The sequence below is a fragment of the Benincasa hispida genome, chromosome 1, assembly GCF_027475165.1.
Source record: "Benincasa hispida cultivar pf3 chromosome 1, pf3_genome.v1.1, whole genome shotgun sequence".
Taxonomy (NCBI): Eukaryota; Viridiplantae; Streptophyta; class Magnoliopsida; order Cucurbitales; family Cucurbitaceae; genus Benincasa; species Benincasa hispida.
The window spans coordinates 85363712-85385828 of NC_143478.1; positions in this window are offsets into that span (position 1 = coordinate 85363712).

The following is a 22117-nucleotide window of genomic DNA, read 5'->3' on the forward strand; positions in this document are numbered from 1 at the left end:
TTAGTTATGAAAGGAGCCTGCTCATAGTTGGATGTTTGTATGACACCCGTAGGAGCAAGCCAAAATGAAGGTGGGTTTCCAAGAACAACGCAATAAAAAAAGAAAGATAAATGCAAGAGACAACTCCTCTGAAATTCATGAGTTGAAGTTGAAATTTGGCACACAGCCGTAGTTGGATGTTCGCATGACACGCGTGGGGATAAGCCAAAACGAAGGGTGTAACAATGACCAATGGTATCTAATAAATAATGCAAAGTTTTGACCACCGCATATAGATACATCGAGTTGTTTTGGAAAAGAAGAAATAAACATTCTATTTTGAAAAATTAGAAAAGCATTTTTTTAGTAGAAATTTGTTATGTAAAAGAATAAGGTAAGGCTTTGTTAAGAATTAGCAAGGATAGGAAGAAGTTGCGATGTCAAGTAATGTGCCTAAGTGTAACATTCAGAGTAACCAATCGACGTAAAAATATGGGATAAGAATTAAGCTTTATTGCCTAAGTAGAAGATATGCTTAAGGACAAGCATATATCTAAATCTGGGGGTGTGATAACTTGTAGAAATACAAATTATTTATACTGCCTTATCTAGATATTGCGGCCAAAAGATAGTAAATATGCATCAATTGTATGAAAATTAGCTTCGAAATACAATATTTATGAATTATTGCAATTACACCCACTAACATCTTTAAGATGGAAGAAAAGGAGATTTTACTCTATTTTGCAGGAAACCAAGTCACCGCTTGCGCTCAAGGCTCAAGAAGAATTGATCAATGCATCTCTGTCACATTGCGCCCGTCAATCAACAATGAATAGACTATTAACGCAATGACGGCGCAATGTGATAGTCGATCTAGAGCTGACTTTCAACCGCATGCGGTAATAAAAAAACAACGCATGCGAACTCACGATCGAAAGATGCAGCTGAGCAACACAAAAGCGGAGGATGGAGACACGTGTACAACTAACGGTTGTACAGAATTGACGGTCTGATTGCATAACAGAAGGAATAATATCCCTCCATCTTCGAAATTTCCATAACAACCAGTGAGGCCCACAAGGCCGGAGTCAAAGATTCTCACCTATAAATACCCCATAGATTTCAAAGAAAACTTATGCTACTGGATATGGGGCTAATTGCTGCTAAAGTGTTGAGAGAAAAGGCTGAGCTGGGTGCTTAACTGAAGAAATCCGAAAAAAAGACGAGACAAGGCCAAGAGGTGAGTCTCAGTTCTATTTTGCCGAATACCCGCTGAGAAGCTCTGTGCTGAGAACTCTGCTACTGGTTGAGCAAACCTGAGAGGGAAGCTCATCCATCCATCTGATCCATCCAATCTAGCAAGCAGATCTCCACCCAAGTCGGTGCCAAGACATTTTTGCTTGTTTGTATCTGTTCTATCTCTTTTCATCATTGTAATTCACTTTCTTTATCTCTTCATTCACACACCATGTATTAAATGCTTAATAGACATATCAAATGTTTTGATTGCTTTCATATTCTATTTTATGTCTACTTTCGTTCCTCGGTGAATCACTTTCTCCATGATGTCTTCTTAATCCCCTGGTAGTTAATATGAATTAAACGAGTACTTAACTTGTGTTAAAGAGATAACTACGTTTAGCTAAAGCATGCTAGATGGCATCTTCACCCGTGAGAGTAGAAGTGAAGATGCCATTCTGATCTATCGAGAGAAAGTTAGAATAATGCGTTAACTAAAGTGAGTAGCACTTCCAGACATGGAAGCAACCTTGCGTTCTCTGATTCACCACAGACATGTGAGAGTGCGGTCGATCACTGAAAGGTGTACACCAAGAGAAAAGCAGAACCGTACTTATAACTTCGATGCAATTAAGAAACTTGCGTTGTTTATATTAGTTATCTTTCTCTTTCTGTTTGTACATAAGACTTGCCGCCACATTCCATGTCCTTTGCATAACCTTCACAGCCAGTCTGGACCCCAACATCTTATATTATCTTGTATCATCTAGCTTAGGTTTACTATACTTATTTTATTATCGCATTTTTTACTGCTTTCCTTTACTTTACCGCAATTTTATATACTTGTACAAATCACTCTTTAAAGATTGAAAAACTTGGTCGCATATACCTCAAACATACCACAATAACCTCAAACAGTCCCTGTGTTCGACCTCAGATCACACCGAGAAACTTGCAGTGGAATTACACTTGGTTCCAACGTAAGGAAACTTATGACAACACATGGCATACTACAAGAACATTTATAATTAACACATATCTAGAAGTAGTATAGCATATTTGTATCAGCGCATTGCTAAAGACATAAAATTTCACGTTACACTCCTAATCGAGATTACTTGATTGACTTTCAGGAAAATGATGGGGGATTAGTTTTGCTTGGTGATAATGGTGCTTGTGATGTAAAAGGAATTGGGTCAGTTCAAATTGCAACACATGATGGAATGATCAGAATTCTTACAAATGTAAGGTATGTTTCATAACTCAAACGAAATCTAATTTCTCTAGGTGAATTAGATAGAGCAGGTTATTCCTATAAATCTTGAATGGAGTTCTAAAGGTTATAAAGAGTTCTTTGGTTAAGCTGAAGGGGACCTTGAGGAATGGCCTTTATGTGTTGGAGGGTACTCTAGTTTCAGGTAGTGTTGTTGTTGCATCTGGGAAAGAAATAGATAAGTCTATGTTATGGCATAATAGACTAGCTCATGTGAGTGAAAGAGGTCTTCAAGCTCTTTCACAACAAGGTTTTCTTGGAGGAGTTAAAGACATTGAACTCCCATTTTATGAACATTTGCATAATGGGAAAGTCTACCAGAGTGAAATTTGGGAAAGACCAAAGGAATTTTGGATTATGATCATTCAGATTTGTGGGGTCCTACAAAGGTACCTTCTATGGGAGGTTCGAGATACTTTATGTCAATCATTGATGATTTTTCAAAGAAGGTGTGGATGTATCCACTGAAACAGAAGGATGAAGCTTTGGAGAAATTTCTTGAATGGAAAAAGCAGGTTGAGAACCAAACAGGCAGGAAGGTAAAGTATCTGAGGACAGATAACGATTTAGAATTTGTGTATAAAAAATTTCATAAATTTTGCAAATCTGAGGAAATTGCGAGGCCTTTCACTATTACGTACACTCCACAGTAGAATGGTTTAGTTGAAAGGTTCAATAAAACAATTATGGAGCGTACAAGATGTCTCTTGACAAATGCTTCATTACCCTTGAAGTTTTGGGGGGGAAGCTGCCCAAATAGCATGTTATCTTATTAATAGAAGTTTTTCTTTCGCATTAGGCCTAAAGACTCCCCAGAAGATATGAATAGGAAAAGCTCTAAGCTTGGATCATCTCAGAGTGGTCATGTTACGAAAGGGAAGCTGAATAAGAGGGCACTAAAATGTATGTTTATTGGTTATCCTCAGGGTGTTAAAGGATATAAACTTTGATGCTTGGAAGAGGGCAGAAATAAATGGATTATTAGCAGATATGTGACCTTTAATGAAACAGAGATGCCATTTCATGTCAAAGAGAAATAGAAACAACAGACAGTTGATCAGGTTGAGGTAGAGGTTAGAATTGATTCTAAAGCATGACCATCAGTTAGTGTAGTTGAATCCAGTGATCAGACATCCAGTTCTGATGGTAGACAACCTCAACTGCAGAGGACTTTGATTGATGAGGGAGCTTTCGGTGAAGAAAGCTCAAGTAGCAGTGACCTACAGAACTATCAGCTTACACGTGATAGGCCTCAGCAGGTGAGGCAGGCTCCTACGAGGTATGGTTATGCTGATTTAGTTGCTTATGCTCTTACTTGTGCAGCTGACAGTATTGAAGCAGAGCCTCTTACTTTTGGGGAGGCTATTGTACCTGATTCAAAGGAACAAAGGAAGGATGCTATAGAAGCAGAGTTGTTCTCATTACAGAAGAATCAGACTTGGTCATTGGTTCCAAGGCCTCCTAATCAGAAACTCATTCAGTTAAAGTGGATTTATAAAATCAAGTCAGGTACAGGAGGTGACAGCAAGCCTAGGTATAAGGCTAAACTGGTAGCCAAGGGCTACACTCAAAAGGAGGGAGTTGACTTTCATGAGATTTTCTCTCCGGTGGTGAGGCATTCGTCCATTCGATTAATTTTATCTATTTCTATTCACTTTGACATGTTTGTTGAACAAATGGACGTCACTATAGCTTTCCTTCATGGTGAATTGGAGGAAGTGATCTACATGGCTCAACCTAAGGGCTATGAGATGAAAGGAAAGGAAGACATAGTTTGTTGTCTTCAAAAGTCCATCTATGGACTGAAGCAATCGCCGAGACAGTGGTATATCAGGTTTGACACCTTTATTTTGAAGCAAGAATTTCACAGGAGCTCATATGATGTCTGCGTGTATTGGAAACTATCTCAGAAAGGTGCATATATTTATCTAATTCTATATGTAGATGATATGATCCTGGTGTCTAAGGATTATTTTGCAATCTATGATCTCAAGAAATGATTAAGTAGTGAATTTGAGATGAAAGATTTAGGTGAACTGAAAAGAATCCTAGGCATGGATGTGAAAAGAGATAGGGAGAAAGGTTTGTTAACCATTTTGCAAGAGAGTTGTGTGCATAAACTGCTTGAGAAGTATAATATGTCTAGTTGTAAGGCAGTTTTGACACCCTTAGCATCTCATTTTAGGCTTTCTTCGTCTCAATGTCCTGATTCTGAATAAGAAAGGTTAGAGATGGCTAATATTCCCTATTGTAATGTTGTTGGAAGTATTATGTATTTGATGAATTGTACTAGGCCTGACTTGGGATATGCTATCAGTATGATAAGTAGGTTTATGTCAAATCCTGGGAAGGAGCATTGGAATGCAGTTAAATGGGTGCTTCGATATTTGAAAGGTAGTGTCAGTGTATCATTGTGTTTTAGTAGGGATTGTGATAAATCAACCCTGTTGGAAGGCTTCACAGATGCAGATTACACTGTAGAGCTTGACAAAAGAAGGTCTCTATCATGTCACATTTTTCGTTTGTTTGGTAATGTGGTCAGCTGGAAGGTTGCTCTACAATCAATTGTTGCTTTGTCTACTACTGAGTCAGAGTATATTTCAGTGGGTGAAGCTGTGAAAGAGGCAGTGTGGTTGAAAAGGATAGTTGGTGAGTTATTGTTGCAGGAGTTCATTCCTATCGTCCGTTGTGATAGCCAGAGTGCTATTCATCTTGCGAATAATCCTTCTCATCACGAATGGTCTAAGCATAACGATGTCAAATTTCATTTTATTGGCTCAAAAAGATGTTGAACTGGTCAAGGTTCATACAATTGAGAATTTGTCAAATATATTAACCAAAGTTCTTCCCACCCATAGGTTTAAATACCTATTAGATGGGCTGAATATTAAATTTGGATGCTAGGAAGATTGGAGAATTGACTTGGTAGTTAAATATTCTTGTTATGAGGGAGATTTGTAGAAAATAACAAGGTATTTAAGTGGGTTTTATTGGATTTTTGGTGAAATTAAAGGCCCAATGACATTCTGCTAATTATGGGCAAATGACTTTTTTGTAATTATTCATATCTTCCTCCTTAGAGCTGTGAAAAAACAATCATAAAATACCATTTCACATGTTTTTGGATAGAAAAATGGAGTTTTCCAATTTTTTTTTTTTTTTTTTTTTTTTTTTTTTTTTTTTTAAAATTCATGACAGTTTTTTAGTGACACAAATTAATTACCATAAAAAAGAGTCATAAAATGTAGGAAAATGAAACAGATACATTTTTGGTGAGAAAAAACTGAAAATTGTAGACATTTCTAACTATTATAATAGTTTTGTTGTGTCAACAATTAATGACTACAATTAACCGTCATTAAATAGTGATAGTTCTTCGGAGTCATTAAATTGTAAAATAAAAAATGGCTTTTGGTAGGAAACAAAATCTATTTTTTTAGGGGTTTAGAACTTTCATGACTATTTTTAGTATAATTAATATATGACTTGTATGAATTGTCATTAGAAAACAATTAATAAAAAAAAATTAGTCGAGGTATATGATAATTAATTATAAATTATAAAAATATTAACCACCTTGGTAAAATTTATTTTTAAATTAGAGAAAACTTGTTATGATGTTCGGTAAATTAATGTTAAATTAAAAAAAATATATTAATAGCATTTATATAAGTTTTGTTTTTAAGTAGACATTAGATTCAATGAAGAAAATTGAGAATATTTGAAGATATATTAATAGCATTTATATAAGATTTGTTTTCAAGTAGACAGTAGATTCAATGGAGAAAATTGAAAATATTTGAAGATAAAAACATACTAGTAATGCCCCACATTACTAAATATATACTATAATTTTGAAAATTAAAATATCATATTAAGTCTTAAGTGAGAGCTATATTAAATTTCTTAAAAGGTTGGGAAAATAAATTTTTAAATTTTTTTAATTCCTAAGTTTGAGAGTTTAATTTTAGAAGTTGCGTAATTATAATTATAATTACACAACTTTTAAAATTTTATAAGTTTAATTTTATAAAATGAAAACCTAATCCCTTTTATTAAAAATAACAATTAAATAATGATTTTAATATTGGGGCCATTTAAGTAAATTAGGTTCATTGACTAAGAAGATCTTCATCTTTTATAAGGCTCCTTGGTGAAAACACTATAATAAAATTACTTTTTATTGACAATTTTTTTAGTGACACAACCAAAATATGTTGCTGACTACTGATTTATAGCAACACATCAATAAAAAAAACATGTCGTAGAAAATGAATATTAGTGACAAATACTGATCCCCAATTTTTCTCCTTCTCTCTATTTTCCCCTCTCATTCTTCCAGATCATTGCTTCTTCTCTTCTTCTCTCCTCTTTCATCTTTCAACTTGTAATGACACTAATCCCCCATGTTTCTCCACTTGCATTTTTCTTCTTTTAAACACGATGCCTTCCCTCCAATGCAACTCTTTCGTTTTTCAACAATGTTTTCCTCTTTAGGTGAGATTCAATTCAACGCAACTCTTTTATATGGTCATGTTCTTGGGCAAAAGAATTGTGCTGATTTGGTGTTGTGAATTGTGATTGTATTTGTTTGGCCAAAAGTAAACTCTACGTAAATCTAAATGTGCCCCTGCCTCCTATTTCCACAATGTCAACTCATATCCCATCTTTTGATCGTGGGTTTCATTTGACTCTTATTGAGTTTTAGTTCATAAGTTGAGTTTCATTTAACTAGTTCATTTTAGTTCACGAGTTTCATTAACTTATTGAGTTTATTTCTTAAATTGAGTTTATGTGTTTGTGTGTTTATTAAATTCATTTAGTTCATGAGTTTCATTGCTTATTGAGTCTTTTTCTAAATTATTAAATTAGAATATGTGTTGGAGTACTTTGACTATCTTGCAATTATGGTGGTCATAACTTAGTTATTGTTTATGATTTTCATTTAAATTTATGTATTTGTTCAAATGAATTGGATTGCTATTAGTCTTTTTTCTTAGTTTTGATAAGCTTATGTGCTTAGATTGATAAGTTTATTTATGACTTCTATTGAGTTATTTATGTTTATAATTTTTAGTTTATGTTTATATATTGTGTCAAATGAAAATAGTTGTTATTAGTCTTTTCTCTTAATTTGATAAGTTGTCTTACATTGAGTTTTTTAAGGTGTTTATTGAATTCATTTTAATTCATGAGTTTCGCTACTTTATTGAGTTTATTTCTTTTGATTAGTTGAATTATTTGTGTCATTTAGTTGTTTATAAGTTTTTTTTTATGCATTGTGTCAAATGAATTTGGATTCTATTAGTCTTTTATCATAGTTTGATAAGTTATTTTACATCAAGTTGTTTAAGGTGTTTATTGAATTCATTTTAGTTCATGAGTTTCGCTACCTTTCAATTCAGGTTTTTTTATTAGTTGAATTATTTGCGTCGTTTAGTTGTTTATATGTTTTTTTTTTATGCATTATGTCAAATGAATTTGGGTTCTATTAGTCTTTTCTCTTAGTTCAATAAGTTGTTTTACATCGAGTTGTTTAAGATGTTTATTGAATTCATCTTAATTCATGAGTTTCGCTACCTTATTGAGTTTATTTCTTTTGATTTGTTGAATTATTTGTGTCCTTTAGTTGTTTATAATTTTTTTTATGCATTGTGTCAAATAAATTTGGGTTCTTTTAGTCTTTTCTCTGAGTTCGATAAGTTGTTTTACATCGAGTTGTTTAAGGTGTTCATTAAATTCATTTTATTTGACATTTGGTATCATTAACTTACAAAACCAATAAACTAAGATCTAAGGTATTTTCTATAATTTAAACATGTATGTGGAGATATATAGGTGGGCCATGTTTCAGTGAGAACCTAAATGGTTTGTAATAGATGGATAATATTGGGTATTTATCATTGTGACACCATGAATACAATCCGCTTTGTAGATGTTACAATTATTATAAAGTGCTACAAATGATTTGATCATGATCATTCATGTAAAGACATGAGAGCGGGGATGTTCTATACAAAGAGTTTGTATAAGAACGGACCATGAAATGAATAGTCTTTCTATATAACACAGTTGATAGAAGAGATTTACATTCACCATGATGACCACAGGTGACTTGACCTAAATCCTGAGTTAGTTGTGAACTTCTGCCTATGATAGCGGTCCCTTGATTTGTATGGGGTAAGAGTAGCTAGTTCGCCGACTTAAAACACCTACCATTTTAGGGATTCGTCTGATTGGGGAGCTAGGAACGCACTTATACAAGAAGGAATTCACTCATTCTCTATAGTTAGAGAAAGTCGAGAAATTGCTCTTAAGTGCTGATTCTGGGCTTGAATAATGTGACGCCACACCCTCTCCTAGCTCAAAAGGGGTTTGGTCATAGTTGAATTATGTTTTATTATTCATTAGAGGAATCAATAGTACATAAGGAGTTAGATGTAACTACAAGGGGAAAAATCGTAATTTGGGCCCAAGTGTACTTACGAGCAATTTGTGAAGGGTCACCACACTGTTTATATCCTATGGAACCAAATATATCTATAGTGCGAAGAGTGCAATTGTCGATCTTTAGTTGAGTGAACGACAATTAATGGAAGTTGGGTAGTTTAATTAAAGAGTTTAATTAATTATCCAAGTACGATTGGAGCATCAATCTACAAGTCCATAAGATCCCTTCGGTAGTTCAACTAGAATTATTGAGAATCAAATTAATTTTGGGTTAATTTGAATTGTTCAAATTACTTGAGGAAATTAATTATATGTGATATAGTTAATATAATATATTTGATGCATAGTATAAAGTTTATTTTGAGAGAAAATAAATATGTGAATATGATTCAAATATTAGTTATAGGAATTTGATTCATATAAAAACTATAGGTTAAATTTAATATGAATCGATTTAGATAAAATACTATATCTTAAATGAGAGAATTTCAAACTATAGTTTATATTATATTTGATATAATATAAACTATAGGTTATATGTTGTATTAGGTATAACATATAGTTATTATATAATTATTGAATTAAAATTTATTTTAATTTAATATTATTTAATTTTTGAATTAAAGGGAGGGAGCTATGAAAATAACTTCCCTCCCTTTTTGTTTATCTCATAATTGTGAATGTGGGAGGTTAGGGGACAGAAGAGATTCATCTTCTTCCTTTCCATTCAATGCGTAGCAGTTTTTTTTACAGAGGGCACCTTCCAATACATTTTTTTTCCTACAATCTCCTCTCAAAGGCTTTTCTCTCCCTCATTTAAGTGATTGAAATGTTCGTGAGTTATAGATCATTGAAGAGGAATTTTCGACTAGAACTTTTATGTCTTCAAGGGTACGTTTCTTTTAACTCTAATTTCCTCTTTTCTTAAAAAGCATGCTGTGAATTTGTAGAATGCATAAATTTTTCTTCTCTATATTTTTCATATTATATGACGAAAATCGAATTTAGGACCCGATTACACTTCCTCACGGATTTCACATTCCTTCAATTGTCATGATGCTTTAGTAGTTTCTTTGACTTGACATTGATATGAAGATAAAAAATTTATCTTCTTTGCATTATGTCTATGAACGTTTAAGGTAAATAATGTCTGTTCGCACGAGATTTCTAGAGAAATTTATTTCGTGTAACTTGAACTTTGTATTGGTATTAATTTTGTGGAAAGTGAGTACAATCTCTAATACATAATATTATGATGCTTTCAAAATAAACTATAGTTTTTAAGCTGGTTTATCTTCTTGAATGATAGACCTTTGGGCTTGTTGATCTTCTTGGATGATCGGCCTTTGGGCTTGTTGATCTTCTTGGATGATCGACCTTTGAGCTTGATGATCTTCTTGAATGATCGGCCTTTGGGCTTGTTGATCTTCTTGAATGATCAACCTTTGGGATTGATGATCTTCTTGGATGATCGGCTTTTGGACTAATGTTCTTCTTGGATGATCGGTCCTTGGGCTTGTTGATCTTCTTGGATGATCGGCTTTTGGGCTTCTTGATCTTCTTGGATGATCGACTTTTAGGCTTAATGATCTAATAGGATGATCAGCCTTTGGGCTTGATGATTTTCTTGGATGATCGGCCTTTGGGCTTGTTAATCTTCTTGAATGATCGACCTTTGGGCTTTTGATCTTCTTGGATGATCAGCCTTCAGGCTTGTTGATCTTCTCGGAGGATTAGTGTTTACACGAGACTTCTGGAGAAACTTGTTTCGGGGAGTTGAACTTCAGTTGGTGTTGATATTGATGTTAATTTAATGCGATGTGATTCGATCTCTAGTGCTTGATCCTCTGATTCTCTCTCGGTTAAATGCCTACACTTGATGTATAGAAGCGGGGCGTGTAGAGGTTCTTGAGCTTCGAGTCATGGAAGAACGTTTGTATCTTCAAATGACTTCAGTCTTCAAGCATGTTTAGAATGCTTATATCTTCAAATGTCTTCAGTCTTCAAGCGTGTTCAAAATGCATGTATCTTCAAATGACTTCAGTCTGCAAACATGTTCAGAATGCTTGTATCTTCAAACTTCAAGCGTGATCAGCTACAAGAGTCAAAGAGTCTTCTGACTGTAGAGAATTCCCTCTAAACTCTCTGGAATGCAGAATTGTTGATCTCTCCAAATGAGGAGAGATTCTCTATTTATAGACTTCACAGGTGGGCTTGGGCTTGGCCTTTTGGCTCGATTAGTTAGACTTTGACCCAAATAATAATATCAAATTGGGCCAAATTAATTTTATCAGTCATGATAAAACCACGTGGCATCATCGAAATTTGTCTTTTAACTTCTATTCGGGACATATGTCAACTTCTAATTGAGCCCAAATTTAATGATTTGGAATTTCGCCATTAATTTAATTAATGACATGACAACTTGTGATTGATCCAAAATTTCTCATTCAACAAATACCCCTCTTGAGATTTATGCACATATATGAGTGGATAAATCTCGAAAAATATAAAGTTGGAATCAAAATCCAAATATATTTGTTCTTGAATTTGATGTCAATTGATGTGTCAGTCAAACTATGAATTTAGTACATAAGTTTAACATGAATTTGGGATAAAATTTGGAATATCCAAAAATTTACAAAAAAATTTTGAGTTTATCCCAATTTAATTTGATTTGGATTTAAGATACAATTTGGGATATGCGAGATTTCAATAAAAGATCAATTGAGATTTTTTTCTTTTCCACAATTTATTTCGATTGAAGATAAAAAAAAAAAAAAAACTCAAGGATAGATAACTTGAATTTGAAATAAAATTTGGAATATGACCAAATTTTAATTTGAGATTTTACCCCAATTTGATTTGGATTTAAGATAAAATTTTGAATATGCCCCAATTTCATTAAAAGATCAATTGAGATTTTTTTTCTTATCCGCAATTTATTTTGATTGAAGATAAAAACTCAATAGGATCCTTGAATTTGGAATATGACCAAACTTTAATTTGGGATGAATTTTAGGTCTTTCCCAAAACTTGATTAGGAAATAGAGATAAGAACCTAAATTTGGATGAATTTGATATAAAATTTGGAAGATGCCCAAATTTTAATTTGAAATTTTATTTATGATTTAGATTTTGGATAAAATATAAAATTTGAAATATGCCCAAATTTTAATTTGAAATTTTATCCTTAAAAATTTAGTTTGAAGATAAAAGTCTCATGATTTAGATTTGAGATAAAGTTTCGAATATGCCCAAATTTTAATTTGAGATTTTATTTACAATTTAATCAAACAATTTGATTTTGAATAAAATTTGAAATAAGACTAGATTTTAATTTGTGATTTTATCCACAATTTAAATTTGATTTCGAATAAAAATTGGAATATGTCCAAATCTTAGTTGAAGATAAATTTGAGGACAAAATCTAATAAGATTAAATTAAATAGGAATTTTGTTTAATTTAATTTGAAATTAGGATAGAATCAAATTAAAAAATCTAATAAAAAAAATCTAATATTTTAAATCAAATCTTTTATTTGATTTGGATTTCCTAATTTGTTATGAAACCTAGGAACCTCTATAAATAGGACCCCAAGCCCCTTCATTATTCCCATCACTTCCTCTTCTTCTAATATTTCCTTTCTCTCATTTTCCTATTTTCTTTCAACGTTTTCTCCCTTTGTTTTTTAATCTTTTATTTCTTTCTTCTTTTCTTCTTTTCTTCTTTTCTTCTTTTCTTTTTTTTTTTTCTTTTTTTTCTATTTTTTCTATTTTTTCTTTTCAATTTTCTTCCCTTTTTCTTTCTTTCTTGCTTCTTTTTTTTCCTTTTCTTTTCTTTTTTTTTTTCTTTTGATATTTTCTATTTCGTTTTCCCTTTTTTTTCAAATTCTTTTTTTTCTTACAAAGTGAAGCCGCACTTGACTTTTGGAGATGAAGTGAAGCCGCACTTGACTTTTGGAGATGAAGTGAAGCCGCACTTGACTTTTGGAGATGAAGTGAAGCCGCACATGACTTTTGGAGATGAAGTGAAGCCGCACATGACTTTTGGAGATGAAGTGAAGCCGCACATGACTTTTGGAGATGAAGTGAAGTCGCACATGACTGCGCACTTGACTTTTGGAGATGAAGCAAAGCCGCACTTGACTTTTGGAGATGAAGCGAAGCTGCACTTGACTTTCGGAGATGAAGTGAAAATGCACTTGACTTTCGGAGATGAAGCAAAGCTGCTTGACTTTCAGAGATGAAGCGAAGTCACATTTGACTTTTGAAGATTAAGAGAAGTCGTACTTGATCAGAGATGAGTGAAGTCGCACTTGACTTTCGAAGATAAAGCGAAGCCGCACTTGACTTTCAGAGATGAAACAAAGCCACACTTGACTTTTGGAGATGAAGCAAAGCCACACCAGACTTGTGGAGTGATGACATGCCAAAATACATGTCATCTTAGGCCTTTTACTTAGAATTATGAAGTTTGTTAGGCAGAATATACGTCGATCACGATAGGAATTCACAAGAATATGAGCTTGCGTCGATCAACATGTTGAATCTCAGCTAACACATTTATTTCAATGTTCTATTTTTGTAGCCAATGCAGGAAATGAACGCAAAGCAGAAACCGGACCATCGCATAGATGACCGCATGTAGAGAAACACACCATCGCAAGGCAAACACATCGATCAACTCATGGATGTTGCTGTAATCAGTCGTATGCGTCCATCACATGGGAGTTGTGCTTGTCAAGCGATTACGGTCATCATGTAGAGTTGCGGTGTTAAGCAAATGCGGCCATTGAATGATTCCGGCTACGCGATAACGCATTCTAATGGGATCAATACAAGGAAGGTGGAATGAATGCATCAATGTATCTACCTTGAGAAAATCCAAAGCTGATGTTGACATTTCACCTAGCACACCATTAGTGGCAGAAGTTTAAAAAAGGACTAACGCACTGAACGTCAGACTCAGAGTAGTCCAATTATGCTATCGACAACCCAAGCTCTATAAATAGAAGCCGGTGAGCTGAAATTAATTTTATCCAAGGTTTTCGCCTAAGGTTCTCCTATGGTGAATCCTTGCAATCCAAACAAGCTGCATGAGAAGACGGCTGAGAGTTCTTCACCTCTTTCATTCATTTCGAGTGACGACTAGAGCCTTCGATCGGAGTTAGATCTCGAGAGAGTCAGCTCCTCCGCCCATCCATGACACCACGGCAGCCTTGACACACATCCCCTGGAAGCAAATCTTTGCTTCCAGCCGGTCATTTCTTTTTCCTTTTTTCCTATATTGTATTGTATGACATTTTGAATTAAGAAATTAATACAATGTGTTTTTCAATGCATTTCTCTATTCCTTCGACTTCATCTCCATCTTCTTGCTTAGCATCATTACTTTCATTGCAACACTTTGTGGGATTGCGTGGGTATTGCATACTTAGTCATGTGAATTAGGGATATGAAACATGTAGCAACCCGCCGAGAGGTGTGCGTTGCGCGAGTATGTGAGTAACCTTATTTGCTTAGTGTGAAGCTGCTGCAACGTCTGTCTATAGGCTAAATTATTGCTTGTCTATGAGTGAAGTGAGCAACAATCAACTACCGGGAGGGTAAGTGGTTGGACGCATTAAGCAAGTTATGCGTTGTTCACTAGGGATAGTAACAATCTTGCGTCAACCAAGTTCATGCGTTTATCTTGTTTTATGTTGCACCCAACACCCCTTTAGAGCTACTCGAGAGAGAGTCTAAAGAAAGAATCTAATGACTCGAGAGAGCTAGGTTAGAATCTAGACTCGAGAGAGCGAGATTAGATCGGCATAAGCAAGAGATAGGGAATTAGAGATAAGCTCTGTTTGTCAACACTGCATCGCATGCACCCTAGGAATAGGAATGATCATATGTGGTCGTCTTGTTTGTGTATCATCGCATAGACAAGAATTAGAGGCTTATGTGTAGGCCCTATAGTTACCTCTTCACATACATCACATGCGTTCTAGCATTAGAAGCCGTAGCATAAGCACCGAGAGGTGATTTACTATTGTATGAGTGTTGCATGATCGCATTAGTTTGCGTTGACTAGGGTTGCCCTTGCGATCACTCTTAAGTTTTGCAATGAAAAAATCTTCGCATTTTATCTATTTTCCCACACATTTATTTCAAGGCAAAGTTTGTCGCATCTCTACCTTTCATGCATATTTTCATTGCGTTGTCTGATAGATAGGAGTAAGAGTAGGATTAACGTAGCAACATCCCCTCCATTCTTTTATCCAACCAATGCATGCACAATCACCACAACATATAGTTACAAGTCCCTGTGTTCGACCTCATATTACCCAAGAAACTTGCATTCATGTTATACTTGGCGTGAGCGCAAGAAAACTTGTGGTAGGATGCATGGTCATCGCATACATTCGTTAAAACAATTTTCATTCCAACACATGACCATTGACGCATGACTATCAATGCATATCTTAGGAATATGCATCGCATACCGCGTCCAAGGGAAGTTGGTTGTCGAGTAAAATTGACTTCCAATTTCCCGTCATCAAGTTTTTGGGGCCGTTGTCGAGGACTTGGCAGCTAAATGTTTGTTAAGTTTTGTGTTTCTGTGAGCAAACTTTTTATCTTTGGTGTATTGCAACTTATGCGACCAAGTTGCAAACAATATTGAAGTGTAGATGATGCGCTGAAAGTCAGTATTGACCCCAAGGTAGGAGGGTAATCAGTTGCAAAAGAGTTGAAGGCAGTTCTAAGCTTATAGCTGCCGCATGCGCCCAACAATTGCCGGAAGTTCCAATGGTCAGGGCAACTTGACCCAAGCAGTTGAGAGCCATCTCCTGCATGGAAGACTCCTTGCGGTAACAACACTCATATTTTTTTCCAGGGACATCTTCTGCTATCCTATATTTTTCCAGGGACATCGTCTGCTCTATCTTAATTTTCTTTCTTAGTATAGATTATTTATTTTATTTTTATTGTTATTTTGGATATATGGCTGCTTCCTTGATTGTGGTACGTTTGCTCTTGTAGGTGCAACAATAAGTCTCCTTGGTTCGTAGTTCAACGGAAGAATTTCTTTCACCCTTCAACGCATGGCTTCAATCACGTGGATTCCAACGCATGAGCGCATGCATTGTTCCACCTAAGATCTTTTTTTGTTATCTTGTATGCCTTATCCTTTTGAAATTCTCTTTTTCCCAATTACATTGTTTTGCGATGTTTCTATGATGGTACGTATAATTCACCGCATTTTCTAACTAATCAACGCAAGGCATTCCTTATTTTTATTAGCTTCTTCAAATTTTGAAAGTCTTAAGTTTTATTTTGCGCAAACCTGTGTTCAAACATTTATTATCGCATTCTTGTAATTTTTTTTTAGCTTTGTGATGAGAACGCTACCAACCTCTAAGTTTGGGGGTGGCAGCAGTCTCGGAGAATTGCGTTCATTATATTGCAAAAAAAAAAAAAAAAGAAAAAGAAAAAGTTGAAATGAGCTTTTGGGAATAATGACTCCTATCAACGCAATGGGAAAACAGATGTTGATAAGAGTTAAGTTGTGAAAGGCACTTTCTTGTAGTTGGATGTCCGCATGACACACGTGGGGACAAGCCAAAACGAAGGCAAGTCGTCAGGATCAACACATTAGCGCAACTTCTCTGTCCGGAGCAAGCCAAATCAAAAGAGACAAGAGTTGAAGTTGAATATGGAACGCAACTGAAGTCGGATGCCCACATGACACACGTGGGGGTAAGCCAAAACGAAAGGTGTAACCAGGTTCAACGCCGCATTTGAATAAACCATCGCAAAGTTTTGAAATATTTTGAATGAACGCAATCTCAAAAGCTAAACACAAAATTACGGTGAATGAATAAAAGTTTTTGAGCAAAGGCTTGCCGAATTTAGCTTAGAAAATATCTTTTTGAAGAAGCAGCCTAAGTGGAGGAAAGCATTGCAGTGATGGTTAAAAGTGTATGTGAATTATATTATGAGAAGCTGGTCATCGCAAAGGGAAGCATGAAGGAGAGTTAGAATTTCTTGAGTATAACGCATGCTTGAGGACAAGCATGATTTTAGGTTTGGGGGTGTGATGACATGCAGAAATGCATGTCATCTTAGGTCTTTTACTTAGAATTATAAAGGTTGTTAGGCAGAATATGCGTCGTCATGATAGGAATTCACAAGAATATGAGCTTGCATCGATCAGCATGTCGAATCTCAGCTAACCCGTTATTTTGCATTAATTATGCGTTCAATGTTCTATTTTTGTAGCAAATGTAGGAAATGAACGCAAACGCAAAAACCGGACCATCACATAGACGACCGCATGCGGAGAAACACTTCATTGCAAGGCAAACGCATCAATCAACGCATGGATGTTGTGGTAATCAGCCGTATGCGTCCATCACATGGGAGTTGCGCTTGTCAAGCGATTGCGGTCATCATGTAGAGTTGCAGTGTTAAGCGAATGCGGCCATTGAATGATTGCGGCTATGCGACAACCTATTCTAATGGGATCAATACAAGGTAGGTAGAATGAACGCATCAACGTATCTACCTCGAGAAAATCCAAAGCTGATGTTGACATTTCACCTACCACGTCGTTAGTGGCAGAGGTTCAAAAAAAGACTAACGCACTGAACGTCAGACTCAGAGCAGTCCAATTAATGCTATCGGCGACCCAAGCTCTATAAATAGAAGCCGATGAGCTGAAATTCATTTTATCCAAGGATTTTGCCTAAGGTTCGCCTATGGCGGATCCTTGCGATCTAGAAAAACTGCGTGAGAAGATGGCTGAGAGTTCTTTACCTCCTTCATCCATTCCGAGTGACGACCAGAGCCTTCGATTGGAGTTAGATCTCGAGAGAGTCAGCTCCTCCGCCCATCCATGACACCACTGGTAGCCTTAGCGCACATCCGCTGGAAGCAAATCTTTACTTCCAATCGGTCATTTCTTTTTCCTTTCTTTTCCTATATTGTATTGTATGACATTTCGAATTAAGGAATTTATACAATGTGTTTTTCAATGCATTTCTCTATTCCTTTGACTTCATCTCCATCTTCTTGCTTAGCATCATTACTTTCATTGCAACACTTTGTGGGATTGCGCGGGTATTGCATATTTAGTCATGTGAATTAGGGATATGAAACATGTAGCAACCCGTCGAGAGGTGTGCATTGCGCGAGTTTGTGAGTAACCTTATTTGCTTAGTGTGAAGCTACTGTAACGTCTGTCTATAAGCTAATGCATTGCTTGTCTAAGAGTGAAGTCAGCAACAATCAACTACCTGGGAGGGTAAGTGGTTGGAAGCATTAAGCAAGGTATGCGTTGTTCACTATGGATAGTAACAATCTTGCATCAACCAAGTTCATGCGTTTGTCTTGTCTTATGTTGCGCTCAACACCCCTTTAGAGCTACTCGAGAGATAGTCTAAAGAAAGAATCTAATGACTCGAGAAAGCTAGGTTAGAATCTAGACTCGAGAGATTGAGATTAGATCGGCATAAGCAAGAGATAGAGACTTAGAGATAAGCTCTGTTTGTCAACACTGCATCGCATGCACCCTAGGAATAGGAATGATGATATGTGGTCGCCTTGTTTGTGTATCATCACATAGACAAGAGTTAGAGGCTTATGTGTAGACCCTATAGACACCTTTGCACCTACATCGCATGCGTTCTAGCATTAGAAGCCGTAGCATTCGCACCGAGAAGTGGTTTACTATTGTATGAGTGTTACATGATCGCATTAGTTTGTGTTGAGTAAGGTTGCCCGTGCGATCACTCTTAAGTTTTGCAATGAAAACATCTCTGCATTTTATCTATTTTCCCACACATTTATTTCATGTCAAGGTTGTCGCATCTCTACCTTTTATGCATATTCTCATTGCATTGTCTGATAGATAGGAGTAGGAATAGGATTAACGAAGCAACATCCCCTCCATTCTTTTATTCAACCACCGCATGTACAATCACCGCAACATATAGTTATAAGTCCTTATGTTCGACCTTGGATTACCCGAGAAACTTGCGTTCATGTTATACTTGGCGTGAGCACAAGAAAACTTGTGGCAGGATGCATGGTCATCACATACATTCGTTAATGCAATTTTCATTCCAACGCATGACCATCGACGCATGACTATGAACGCAAATCTTAGAAACATGCATTGCATAACACATCCAACGGAAGTTGGTTGTTGAGTAAAATTGACTTCCAATTTCCTATCATCATGGAGATGAAATGAAGTCACGCCAGACTTGTGGAGATGAAGCGAAGCCATGCCAGACTTATGGAGATGAAGCGAAGCCATGCCAGACTTGTGGAGATGAAGGAAAGCGATGCCAAACTTGTGAAGATGAAACGAGCCATGCTAGACTTCGGAGATAAAGCAAAATTTCGCCAACATTTTGGAGATGAAGCAAAGTTGCGCCATCAGTTTGGAGACGAAGCAAAGCCACGCCATGACTTTGAAGATGAAGTGAACCACACCAGACTTTGGAGATGAAGCGAAGCTGCATCATGATTTTGTAGATTGAGTCATTGAAGATGGAGTCGAGCCATGCACACTGACCATGAACTTGAAGATGAAGGGTTGCCATGCACACCGACCTTGAGCTTGAAGATGGAGTGAAGCCATGCACACTGACTTTGAACTTGAAGACGGGGCGGAGCCATGGACACCGACCTTGAACTTGAAGATGGAAGTGGATTCATGCACATCAATCTTAAATGCAGAGCCATGCACACCGATCTTGAACTTGAAGATGAAAGCAGAGCCATGCACACCGATCTTGAACTTGAAGATGAAAGTGGGGCCATGCACGCCAATCTTGAACTTGAAGATGGAAGTGGGGTCATGCATACCAATCTTGAACTTGAAGATGGAGCAGCATCGATGGAGCCTCTGAACTTGAAGATGGAAAAGCATCTATGAGACCTTCGCATTTGAGTTTGACAAAGCATCGGCAAATCCTCCGCATTTGAGTTTGATGAAGCATCGGTGAATCCTCTGCACTTGAGCTTGAAGAATCGGTGAACCCTCCGCATTTGAGCTTGAAGCATCGGTGAAACCTCTACACTTGAGTTTGACAAAGCATTGATGAATATTCACAATGAGCTCGACTTCAGGACTTTGAGCATGAAGATGGCATTGCAAAGCCTCCAGACTTGAGCATTCGACGAAGCCTCTGAACTTAAAGATGGAGAAGCATCCAAGTTTGATTTTAAAGAGGAAGCGAAGCGTATTCCAAGTGTGTGCCTTTTATTTACTGTGCTAGCTCCTTACGAGGGATGAACATCTTCAATCCATTGTGTTGTCCCCAATAGGGATTAATATATTCAATCTGGAGTGTCATTCTTTAACGGGGATGATCAATATCAATCTTGTAGTATCATACTTAGGTGGTTGTGGTACCTTTTCTGATGGACTAAAATTAAATTTCTTTAAGTTGCCTTCGTACCCTTAAAGAAAGGGATCAAATCATGACGTAGTTCAAGTTTTTTTTTTTTTTTTTTTTAACTGGACTAAACTTGAAGTTTCTTTCAAGCTGCCTACATACCCTTCATAATGATAGGGATCAAGTCATAATGTAGTTCAAAAAGAATGTTTTCTTTTTTATGCGCAACTGAACTTAAATTTCTCTAAGTTGCCTACGTACCCTTTATAATGATAGGGATCAAGTCGTAACATAGTTCGTACAAAGTTTTTTTTTAGGTCCGTTCACATTTTAAGCTCATGCGGGGTAGGAGTATCATGCAGTTTAGGCTCTTGCGATGAGGAGCTTCTTCATTTAAATTTCATAAGCTCTTATTTCATCATGGTTTTAATCATCCGCTTTATTTGTAAGATTCGTCAATATGATGAGTTTTGGCTTCACTATCAAGGAACCTTCTGTACTTATGTCCACAGAAAATTTCCTCTTCATACATGAAGGGACACGACTGTGAATCTTTTTGTCATATTTTTCTTCATGGAATGACGTTGGCTTCAAGATTTTCATCATTCCTTTACGTTGATCACTTGTTGTCTTAAGACAATCAAAAGCAGATGCTAAAGGTTGATCTTTCTTTGATGTGGATATACTTAGCCTTTTGAAGGCTAAAGTTCGAGCAGAAGTAGTCATTGGACATTGGTCTTCTTCTCCTACCGTGGCATACTCAATCTTTGAAAGACTGAAGATCGAGCACTTGAAGGCTTAATACGATCGAAGATAGAAGTTTTTTGCTTCATTTCTTCTGAGTCGTTGACTTCTTCAGTAGTCATATAATTGTTGTCGACTTTCACTATACCGACAGTGTGACATGCAATAACTTCTGATACTTTCTCTAGATGATTATTGAGAAAGCTTCTTGGGAGAAATTTTGCTGAAGTTTCCGGCCATTGGAATTGAGGGAAATCCTTGTCTTCTTTCTTAGCAGGCTTAGGCTTCCGTATCATCTTTTTGCCTTTCTTTTTATGAATCTTGTTTCTTCTTCTATAGTTTCGATCAGAACGCGACTCTTTTTAGGTGGAGTTTGGCTGTCTTCTTTTTCGATGAGTCACAACTATCCACCCTTTGTTGTCATCTTCAACGAGCTCATCTTTATTTTTGGAATTTTCTATTTGAATATCTTGTTGAAACCAAACAACTATAGGCTCGAAGGCTACGAACTGGATCAGGCTTTGTCTTTGAGCATGGGACACAGACAGTGTTGGAACACTTGAAGTCGCTGCTAATGTTGCGTGATTTGTCTAAGCTACTTCATCCAAATCTAGCTCAATATTCTTTTCATGAGCCAAGTTCAGAATTCGTTCCTTCAGCACGAAGCACTTTTCAACTGGGTGACTAATGACCCAATGATACTTACAGTAGTTAGGATAATCTATTTTTCCTTCTTTTTCCGACCACTTGCATTCCGGCAGCTGAATAAGTTGCTTCTCTAGTAGTTACTCCAACATATCTGCCACATCAGAGTCAGGGAATGGATAAACCTTCTCTTTTTTTTCTTTAATAGTTGGACGACGCTTCTCACCCTCATTGTGCCTTCTTTCAAATTTTGTTTGTTTTCCTTTGGAGAAAAATTTCAGTAGGGTCACATGAACGACCATAGATTCTTTTGCGGCACTATCCACGATCTTTTCAGTGGCCTTGTCTTCATTCTTGTATTTTCTCCCTTTAGGGACTAGGAAATCTT